Source organism: Emydura macquarii, unplaced genomic scaffold (genome assembly GCF_026122565.2).
Source record: "Emydura macquarii macquarii isolate MOO-44397 ecotype Brisbane River unplaced genomic scaffold, CSIRO-AGI_Emac_v2 contig_3287, whole genome shotgun sequence".
Classification (NCBI taxonomy): domain Eukaryota; kingdom Metazoa; phylum Chordata; order Testudines; family Chelidae; genus Emydura; species Emydura macquarii.
In genome coordinates, this window is record NW_027133424.1 from 6,329,452 (window position 1) to 6,341,278 (window position 11,827).

At 44.7% G+C, this 11,827-nt stretch overlaps 1 protein-coding gene across 1 annotated transcript in view; it reads right to left on the bottom strand.

Moving 5' to 3' along the window:
- RXRG (retinoid X receptor gamma) overlaps positions 1-4,960 on the bottom strand; it is a 98,281-nt gene extending 93,321 nt beyond the window's left edge. The window contains exon 1 of the transcript XR_010917057.1: positions 4,783-4,960. The gene's annotated coding sequence lies outside the window, so the exon portion shown is untranslated. The remainder of the gene's footprint in view (positions 1-4,782) is intronic.
- Positions 4,961-11,827: the final 6,867 nt, after the last annotated feature.

Here is an 11,827-nt window from a genome sequence, read left to right on the forward strand (position 1 = left end):
CTGACATTTGTTTGCTGGGAGCAATCACTGAGCAATCACTGATAACACACAAATTAATTTAAAAAAAAAAATCAGTCTGTTCTCAAACAAGAAACTGACTGAATTTAGTCAAAAAATGGTGGCCTACAAATAATTCACCCTAGTTCTATTCTTCATACAGTATTCTGCACCCAGTTCAACACTCTGGCCCTGATTTGCCACTGTCCTGGGCCTTGCGTGGCCATTTATACCCATGCAGATTGGCTGCAAAATGCTGCTACCATCACATGGGCCATATTGTTAGTTATAATCAGTATTCACAGGGTGCAGTTAAAGGGGAGAGGGTACTGTGACAGGGTTAGACCTGATGGCTACAGGAGGGTAGTAGAGGGGGTCTATATTAGCCCCAGAATGAGCAAATCCCTGTTCCCTGGGTGATCCAGCTGGGGCTACTCTGGGGCAGTTGGGCCAATTAGGCCAGCTGAGGCCAATCAAGGAGCTTGCTCCCAGTAGTTAAAAGCCTCCCTGTCAGGCAGGCAGGGGCAGCTGGAAGGGAGTTAGGAGAGGGAGCGGAGTGGCTACAGGATTTGGAGCAACCACTGCCACATAGTAAGGCCACAAAGGTACTAGAGATGATTGGGGGGGTACCTGTCTGGCTGCGGCCGGGGACCCAAGGCACAGGCCTGAGGGAGAACCCCTCCCCACACAGTTCTGGGAAGCAGATGGTGAGCAGTGGGGCCAAGGAGAGGCGACCCAGGGAAGGAGTAAGTCATGGACATTTGAAGGCTACTCCACACAGGGTCCCTGGGTCGGGGCCCGGGGCAGAGGGCGGGACTGGGCCCCCCCCCTGCTCCCCCTCCCCACGGTGCACCGTGGTCGTGGCCGAAGAGGGCACCGTACCCAAAAGAGGGCTAGACTAGCCGCCCGCGCCACAGTACACAAAGGAGCAGCTTGCAGCTACTTGATTCTGAGTATAGTTCTACACTGGTCTTAACTCCTGCCACGTTCAGAGAAGCGTCAGGGCTGCTCTAAATGAGGGAGGCTGATTGTGGCCCCCAAAGACCAGTTGAGAACCGCTGGAGCACAGTAACGCTTTAGCCACATCTTCTCTCACCTCAGTCACACCCCATATAGTAGGAGAGGTGTAGGAGCCAGCTATGCTAACTCTACACCAGCTACTGACTCCCCATGCCAAGGGAATCCCCCCATTACGAGATATGGTGACTTTGTGGCACCAGAACAGTGTAAAGGGGCCAGATCAGAGAAGGAATCTGACTTGTAGTGTTTAACCTCTGGTTTGCACTCCATTTGTGCAGGTGGGCATTGGAACACAAGACAAGACTTAGCGCCTGATTCTCCGTTGTATGCCCTGCTCCCATCAGCCTTAGCATCTGTGAAAGACCAGCCGCAACACTGCATGAGAGGTGAAGTTTACTCACTGTGCAATAGTTTGCACTATATAACAATGATTTACACTGATTTGAAAACAATGTGCACCTTGCATATTATCTACCAGGAAATTCTGCTGAATATCTTGTGTCACACAACTGTTAATCAGTTTACATAACATACAGCACATGCACCATGGAATCTTTCAATGCGCTCATTGATGTCACTGTTAACCTGACATTAACATCAGTTCATAGAAGCATTGAGCTTAATTGGTGTTTCAATCCACATGTGCTTTGTGATTTGGAAATATTTACTAACCCCAAACTGGATTACATCAGGTGCTTTTTATAAATAGTCTGTAAAGGGTCAATAAATGATTCTCTCACCAGCAGAAGCTGATACAATAAAAGACATTACCTCACCCACCTTGTCCCTCTAAAAATGATTGACAGTATAATAAGCAGTTAGATCAACTGTTACTAATTGTTAGAGTCCAGCAGTTCAATGCTTTTATAAACATTTATACCCTCTTCTACTGATGTGCTTAGGGAAACAGGCATAAAAAAAGCACCAGGCTAATGTTAGGTATAATATTTCTTTCCACTTTCCTGTATCTCAGCTTATCTCTGCGCTGGAGTACAGACCAGAGTTTAGTTTTTCAGGACTTATATATGTGTGTGTGTTACAAAGTGGATTGATTTTAATCAAAAGCTATTTAAATAAATTATTTTAATCGTGATTTAAATTAGCACATAGGAAAACTTGATTTAAATAATCAGTTTTAATCTTGTTTTACATTTATACTTTGTAGTTATTTTCTTAGAAAAAAGTTGATACTCACTGACTGGTTGATGCCATTAAAACACACTGATTTGCAACTAAATAAAGCTTTTACACTAACTTCAGTACTTTTTGCTAACAAGGACAATATACTATGTGTATATACTTTTATTTAAGCAATGATATAACTTAACATACATTTATTCAGATTCATAATTTTTAAATAAGAAATACATCATTCACCATTTTCTAATTTACTAGATGATTATTAATTTTTTACTTGGGGTTTGTGTCAAGCCTTATTCAGATGGAAATTAGAATTCAATTAAATGCTCAAAAACAGCATTTTTTAAAATTAATTAAATAAATTAGTTAACCTTAAATGTGTTGGATACATCAGAAAAAGATATCAAAACATGTTTTGCATTTAAAACTAATTGATTTAATAAAAAAAGTAAGTATTATCTGTAGTTAGTGAATTGAACTAATTGTCACCATGCCCTTCAAAATTTTAGAACTAGTACATCTTCTCATACTTTCTTTTTATCCATAGATTGGAAGGGGAAAAAGAGCTTTCTTGCTATTTCAACTTCCCATCAGCATCTTAACTTTGAATAAACTAGTCATTGAATTGAAGTAATTGAATAAACTGCAATGAACAAAATAATCTCTCTGCACCTTCAGAAAAGACTACTGCTGTCAAAATCTGATTTAGCAGTTTTTCATAGATTCCAAGGCCAGAAGGGATCATTGTGATCATCTAGTCTGATTGTAATCAAGTCACCCCTTAGCCTTCTCTTTGTTAAGCTACAAAGATTCAGCTCCTTGAGTCTATCACTGGCAGGCATGTTTTCTAATTCTTTAATCATTCTCTGGGCTCTTCTCTGAATCCCCTCCAATTTCATAGAATCATCCTTCTTCAGCAAACTTAGGTTCTAGGTGCTTAGCCACCAGTTCAGTGCTACAACTTTCTTTAAAACATCAGCAGCAAGCAGGCACAGCTTAACATTATTTTTATTTAATTTAAATGATTGTAAAGATTATTGTAAAATTAAGGCCTGACCATAGATTTCCTCATTTCAAATTTAATTTTACGTAGGTTTATTTTTAAAAACAAAATTGAAGTTTAAAAAATTGGATTTAAATTATAAAAAAGTCTGATATTTTTATATTTAAAAAAAAAATCAAGTCCCCCCCCACCTCTCTGAGGCTGATGTGTTATACAGAGTTAAACATAGAACAGGAGAATGGCTCATACATACCTACATACATAACAGCTTATAACCCTTGAAACAATTATGAATATGATCAATAACTCTTGCTTATAGACAACACTCCTTCAAAGGGGCATTTCCCAAAGTTTTAGTATTTGTTACTATCATGAGTTCAAATGCAAATTATAATGAAGCCTCTGCATTTACATTCACTTCCCTAGGGCTCTTCCCTTCTCAGCCTCTGAGGAACGGAGCCTAAACCCTCTGCAGGGCATGTCATCCCCTTACAGCTGGGATACAAGTAGTAGCCCTATAGTCTCCTTCAAGCTCTCCTTGAGTCTTTATGACACCAGTCAGCAATTTGCACAGCCTGCAGACATTCTAGTCCTCTTCTTCTTTTGCAGTGGGGTGGGGGAGCCTGTAATCTGAATCCAACAGAACTGGCAAAGTCCCTGGAATACAATCCCTACAGCATAGGCCTCCAATCCTTGCACTGCTCCCACCATAACTTCCACTCCAGCTCCCATTCTTCCCATTTATAAACTCCTCCCCCACCCGTTGAGTTCCCATTGGTTCCACGCTCAGAGAGCAACTCTGGGTGTGCCCTGCCAGGCCCTGTGCCCACAGTGGAAATCACCTAAGTAGCTTTAAACAGCTCATGAGCCTGCCTAGTGACTGCCACCCTTCGTTTGTGGATGATTCTGGCCCATCCAGCAGGATCACCGCATCCGGCTCTGGCAAACCAGAATACCCCAAAACAAAACCAAGAAACTACGAACCCTCCCCATTGATTCTTCGCTTATTTCCTCCACTAAATGCTGCAATGCAAGCATGTGCTTACACTTACAACCACCCAGTTCATGCTCATAACATCTATCAATCCTTTATTAACCCTTTGTAAATGGTTTTATAAATATACCCTAAATAGCAAGCGTGGCCCCCAAGCTGTATGTGTACATTACAGAATTGCAACGCATTCCCACTTCTTTTTTATGCATGTTATTGTTCATTCATTGTAAGAGGAAAACAACTCAACACTGTGTCCCAGGCTTACCTACTTTTTTTTTTTTTTTTTTTTTAAATTATTAGCCCAGGCTTATCAGGGAGAAATAAATCATATCTGTAGCAACTGGAGATTTCAATCCAATGCTGTAAAAGCTTGTTTCTTTCCAAAACTCTCGTGTTGCCAGTACTTAATGCTACAGGAAGGCAGAGAAGAATCATGCTGTTGCAAAGCAAGAGGGAAAACATAGCGTTGCAGTTTGTAAAGACCCCGGTCAGCTCTTGTGTCTCATCAGCCCCTCTCCTGGCAGAGTCTGATTCAAGGCAACGTGCATGGCCCTGCTCGCTCCACTTGACAGTGTCGGGTCAACACAGTTCTACTTTACATTGTAAGAAAGGTGAGGCGGGGACTTACGGAAATGAGGATAAGAGCCCGTCGGTGTGCAGTGGGGAACCTGCATCTCTGAGCTGCGTCCTGGGCCTCCACCTCCCTAGCTTGAGAAGGGCTGATCCAGCATCTGGGCTTCCTGACGTAGGGGACCCTCGGAGGGAGAGTGGGAAGAGAGCAGGGAGTGGAAAGCCTGTTTGCACATTATAACGTGCTTCCCGACAATCTGCCCTGAGTTACAAATTTACCTCCCAGACCTTGACCTGGGTTGGGTTGGTTTTTTTTTTTTTTCCTCAGCACACCAGTGCGTGTTTGCTTTTTGGGTTCCCTCTTGTGTTGCAACATAGAGCCAACAGTGCAGCCAGGGCTGCAATCTTCTCATCCAGGGCTGGAGTGGAGAGAAGAAAGGGGATGAGTGGTCTTAAGACTGTCATTGAGGGGGGTAGTTTGCTTCTTGAAAGCAGGTTCTGTTTCTAACTCTGCCGGCGGCCAGAACAAAAACAAGCATCTGACCCCTCCAGTCTCGGCTTCTCCTGCGAGATAACGGCTGTCCTTTGAACCTTTAGCAAAGGTCCATAAACTAACCATGCAGATTTCTTCCTCTCCCCCTCCCCCCCCCTCCCCTCTCTCCCTCCCCCAAGACAGACAAAGCACAGGTAGTTTTTAACCTTGCTATCATTACCAGAGATCAACACCATACCTCCCCCCAAAGTCAACCTCAACATCAAGGTAGAAAACTACAGAGCCTTGTCTCCACTAGGGTTTGCATCTAACACGTGCTATCACCTTATTTCAGCAGTGAAGGCATAGCCCTGTCTTTGGCTAGGTCTACACTGCAGTTGGGGTGTAACATTGCAGCACATGTAGCAGCAAGCTGGTTTGGCACCAATCTGTTACAAATGATTCTTCACACCACCTTTCAGGTCCTCACAGAAAGATTGCATTGTTTGCAAACTCTGTATTCTGGAGCACCTGCCCCAGACATGTGGGATGGCTCGTTGTGCTGTCAGTTCAGGATACTAACCCCTCTGTATCTTTGGGCTGGTTCCCAATATGCCCTGCAGCCACACCTCTCCCAGTCTTCCCCAGCTGACTCTTCTGCAGGTGCCAAAACAAACAGGAGCCAAACAAGTTACAAGTAACAAAAGGGTCCTGCCCCAGGCCGACCTGCCCCAAGGCAGCTCTGAAAATGAGGAGTCTCAAGTTAAGCTCTCCCCAGCTACTCTGTCCTTCTCAGGGCTAGCTCAGGAGATCTACTCCTTCTCCCAGTCAGCCACAGAGCTGGGCTTGTCATTTTATCTCCTCGCTCCAGAACTGACACCTACTACAGTTAGAGCAGGCAAGGCTGATTGCATCCCCTGGCTCTCCTTAACCCCTTCAGGCCCAGTGCAGGGTTGGTACACCTGCATCACATGTTGGTGGCCCCTTCCCTTTTCTCACATACAGGGGGGAAATGTTTTCAATCTATTCATAATAAATGTTTGAAGACACATAGAAATGCTGTCAGAGATTATAATACATTCTAGATAGTATGAAAGTGGCACTGGTGGATGCTGTGTCCAACTGCTTGTAGAATATATTTTACTTGAACATTAAGATTGTACAGGTAGCCATTGGAAAGTCAGCAAATGCCACAGTTAAGGCTGTATGAACAACCTTAACTCTGCCCCTTTGTGTGCCTATTAGGGGTATGTTCATACTGCAGTGTAAGGCCAGGGCTCAAACCCAGGCTCATGCCTAACCCTCTCTTCCATTTACACACAAATAGGACTAACTCAGTGCTCAGACCCAGGACCCCACGGAGGTGGAGGGTCTGAGCCCAAGTCAAGCCAGAAGCCAGGTTTCAAGCCCCATTGCTTGGAAGTGTAGACATAGCCCTACTCAATTTTTGCTCTGGGAATTAGCCAAAAGTATCCCACAATTCCACAGGCTGACCTTCTTTGTTCTAGGGACAGTCAAGTTTTCCCCAGTGAACTGTGAACAAAGGGCTGGAGCAGCCACATTTGGGGAGGAGGCTAGGACATGTGGAATATGGGTGGTTGGACTTGCGCCAGTATAATGAAGTACAGATGCTGGAGTCCCAGGCTGGGACCCAGGGTTCAACAACTCCTAACCTGAGGGTCTACACTCATTTGTAACCCCAAGCCCTAGGTTAAACCTAGGGTCTGCTAACTTGAGTTCTACTAACCCTGTGCAATGTAGACATAACCTAAGTGGCCTGTGTCACCCATCCATGCCTAGGGCAGCCACCTGAAAATGCCAAGGTCAGGGCAGGCTGCAAAAGGAGAGCAGATTCTCCCAGCACTGGTGAGTGACACTGAAGTCAGGCTTCCCAACCAGTCACAAACAGCACTTCTGATTCCCCACACTGGTTATCAAGAAGCCAGTATACAAATACACACAGCCCACTTTACTGCATTTCAGCTTCCAGCTCCCAATCAGCCACTAAGTCCAGTAAAGAGACCAGTTATTTAAATTCTATGCTCTTTACTAAAAAGGTTTCTCCTGACCCCAAAGGGTCAGCCACAGTACCACATCAATAAGAGTTTGGATCTTACTCAAAATACCACGCTGCCAGCCAATCCTTTAGTAACTAAAACTAAAGGTTTATTATAAAAAGAAACCAACTATAAGAGAAATGTTAAAGGATTAAAGCAATTAGATACATACAAATTATTTGAAAGTCCATACAGATCAGGTTTCTAGTAGAATTGTGGAGTTTGCAGGCTTGTATAATCCCTCGGGTACACATCCAGTGCCTGGATGGGTCTCAGTCCTTTGTTTCACAGCTTCAGTTATAGATGAGTTGATCCAGAGGTAGATAGGTGGCTAGAGGCTGAACAGGATTGAAGACCAAAATGGATCCCAGGCATCTGCCTTTTATGTCCTCTGGCCCTTGCCATGCTGCTTGTGGAATTTCACAGGAACCAAAATGGAGTCCAAAGTCACATGGGCAAGTCCTGGTGACTCATCAGGTATATCCCTGGCTTGTCCCCCTGGCCCCTTGTACCTGTGGATCTCTTAATGGGCCATTAAGCAGGCTATTGTTCTGCAGCCATCCTGTCTGGGGTGTGACCCAGACACAGCACAATTTGAAATACCCAGCCTTCATCCACCTACCCCATTGTTGTCTATGCCTTTGGATATGTATATGTTGCCTCCTATATATGTTGCCAATATTTGCTGTATTATTTCTACCAACTGCATCTGAGGAAGTGGGCTGAAGCCCACAAAAGCTTATGCCTGCTGAAATTAAATTTGTTAGTCTTTAAAGTGCTACAGAGCTCTCGTTTTTTTAGATATAGCAAACATATCTATAACTTCCATTACACATATAACACATTAACATAAACGTTACCATCTTACTTAGCACATTATAGGCTTTCTAACAGTACCTGACATGGCATATCATGAATTATTATGATTTTGACATACTAATGTTAAACATAATAAATGCCCCCACGCCCCAAATCCAGCCAGCATGACAGCCTGAATTTCAGAAACGCAGAACACCCACAGCTCCCATTGAAGATGTAATGATGTACTTGCTGTCTACTATTCAGCCACTAGCTGTCTGGGTGCTGTATGGAGTTTCAGGCAGAATGTGGTTCCTGATAAACAAAGGTGACAATAATGGGAACTCAGATCTGGGTGGAAACCTGTTTGTCTGTCCGTGATTGATGTTTCTTGTTTAAGATGGACTGTGACCCTACATATCATGAGAGGAGCCAAGAGGAGTGGCAGGGGCTCAGCAGCTCTGAAAACTAGACCACACTGTATTTGGTAACATGATCAAATCGTATTTTAGTATTTGAGAAAGAGAATCTCAAATAATCTTATTGCAAGGCTTAATTACACATGGATAGCATTTTGCACAACTGTGCAATAGGGGATGTAAGTAACAGGATATAATACATGAACACCAATTACATGAACGTATACGATAAAATTTAAGCAAGATGCCACAGATGCAGCACAGTAAAATGGGCTAATGGTAGATACCATTGTAGGTTTTCATCTATAGTATAAAGATTTACAGGGTCACAACATGAATTATTTCAATAACTTTATAACTATAATGTATGCTCCTTTAGTATAACTTATTGATCCCATTCTAAAAACGTGGCTGGGGAAAATGGGACACAAAACCACTAAAGAGCGTTAATTTCTCTCTGCAAATCAGACTTACAGTTGTCCTTTTGAAAGGAGCTGAAGAATATAATATGCAAAAGGATAAAGACAATGAGACAGGGCAAGTTTGAAGAAATGATCTATCTATTTAATCTAATAATGAAGAATTCGTTCCAGATGTCCCTGGAACGTGTTTGGCAGACACAGGATTTTGCAATACTTAAATTTCTAAGGATACCTCAGCTACTACAATGACAAGCACAGTATAAGAACCTATAGAGAATAGAAATCATTTTATTGTTTTATGAACAAATGAGAGGCTATAAACCTTTATAGACCAGGTGGCAATAAAAGTTTACAATGCAAAACCTTGTGGGAGCTTGTTAATCTGCTGTGATTGCCAGTCAGTTTCCAGGTGGAATTTAAAATGTTGGTCTTGTCCTATAAAATTCTGAGTGTCCTAGTATCACCCTATTTATTTAATACGCTGCCTCTCTCCCCATACCATAGAACCACAGCCACAACCAGAGGTGGCCATCTGAGTGAAATTCCCCTGTTTATGATGTTATGTTCACAGCGCATGCACAGAGAAGTTAGATGAAAACATCAAATACTCTCACTGGAAGGCTACAACATAACACAGCTTTAGAATTCAGAGCGAGATCACAAGAACACATGAACAGAGAAACACAAGTAGGCTGGTCCCTTAGAGAAGCGCACTTCATCCCACTCTGATGAGATTTGTGGTGGTCCCACACTTCCTTCCAAAGCCCCAGCCTGCAAACAGGACCTGGACATTTGCTGACATCCCCTTAGATGCTGTTTTACACAGACATTTCCAAACATCGACTCCAGTTTGATTCTATTGTGTGGTTTTGAGCTTCTCCTATTCCCCCTTATTAGATACGTAAATCAAGTTATTTGTTTTAAACACTGATGGGAAGAAGTAAAGGGATTTGTAATTTTATTCATGAAGGCTCAGCCTTAGAAAACATTAAGGAAGTGCTTAGTTTAATGACTTGCTTAAGTTCTATTGACTTCAAGGGGACATACTAGAACATGCTACTGATTATTATTGATTAGTTGTAATGTGGTAGTACCTAGGAACCTCACTCATGGACCAGCACCCCATTGTGTTAGACACTGTACAAATGTGCCTGGCTGAATCATGTCCTACATGCTTTCCCTCTATCATACCGAGCACACTAGTTTGTTAGTGTAAGGTTGTACATTAACCCTGAAACACTGGTTTTGCTAGGTGATTTTTTTTGGTCTGCCTTTATTTTACATTTAATTAAAAAAAAAAATAAGACAGTCATAAGGACTTTTCAAACAAAAATATATGCGCGCACTGATTTTTCTTGGGACCTTAAACTAGATTTCATCCAGTTCACGTGCCAGATGCTACCATGCCTGCGAACAATTTACAAATAGGATCAAAGATCAGCACTAATTTTAGTAGGCTCTTGGGCCGTATGTCCCCAGACTACTTTTGTTGTGATGAAACCTTGTGCAACATGAGCCAAGATAAAAGACAAACAGATGGTATTGGACTCGGGGGGGTGGGGGGGGAGAGGGAATCGATCCCTACCAGCAGAAAGAAAGTTCCCGCACAGATTTGCAAGGATAGTGCATATCTGTATTGCTCATGGGGCTATGGAAGACACAGGAACACCAGAATGAACCCAAGGGTAACACCTCATTTTATTTAGCCAGCTAGAGACAGATCGAATACTTGAGCCAGCTATGGGATTTTCAAACTCCCACACTGACTGGTATAGACCCTGTGGCTTCCTATCCCTGCATCAGGCTCAGACAGGAGAGAGAGAAACCAGGGGCCTGCTCTATCTTGTGCCACTTGTGTATGGTTCCTTTGCCTGGTGCCAGCTGATGGTCAGCGCACACACTGGTTCCTGCCTTCAGCTTACCCTCTGTGCAGCCAGATGCCACAGGATATGACTGCCCCACCTGTACTTGCACTGAGCACTCCTTCCTGCCACAGTAATCCTCCCCTGGGCAGCCACGGGTATATTACGGCGCCTGACCACCTGACCACCCCAAAGGGCCAGAGCCAGGGAGAGAACCTGGCCTGTTTCCCCATTGTCTCATATCTGCACTGGGCAGCGCATTCCAACAGTGGCTTACTGTGGGTCTCTGGCAACCGGGGCCAATATTTGTATTTGGGCCCCCGTCAGCGGCAGTGGCAGGGGGGGTCTGCGGGCCCATTTCCCACTCTCCCCGCTGTGGGGCGGTGGGTGTGGTGGCAGAGGCATACCAAGGGAGCCATGTCCCGGGCACTGGCCTGGGTGGGGCACCGGCCGGGCCCTTGGAGGAGGAGGAGCCATCCCCTACTGACATCCCCGGCGGCCGCACTGACCCACCCCCTCCAGAGGGAGTGCAAGTGACAGGGGCAGATGCCCCCAGGCTGCCCAGCAACAGGGGGCTGCCTGGCCCCTGCATGGCCAGGGTCCCCGCAGCTCCTTCGTTGCGCCCAGCGTGGGGTCAAATAGGCCAGGAGGTGGAGGGGCCAGGTCGGCACAGTCGCCGGGGTGTCAGTGGAGGGCAGCTCCAAAAAGGAGGGCCTGGCCAGTGCCCTCTCCCAGGCCGGCACCTGGGAACATGGCCCCCCCCACTTGTCCCCTCGGCATGCCACTGCATTCCAAGTCTTGAGCTGGGTTATTTTAGTTTAGGAGTAATACTATTGGGGTAAAAGCCACTGGCCTCACTGGGGATGTCTGCCCTGCAGCCGGGAGGTGTGATCCACGACCCAGGTAGCCAGACACACACTAGCTTAGCTCCAGCTGCCGTGCTAAAAACAGCACGGTGGATGTTACAGCACAGGCAGTAGCTTGCAGACCTAGCCAAATGGGGCCCAGGCCCCATTGTGCTAGGTGCTGCACAAACACATAGGAAGAGACGGGTCCTATATTGAAGGGCTTAC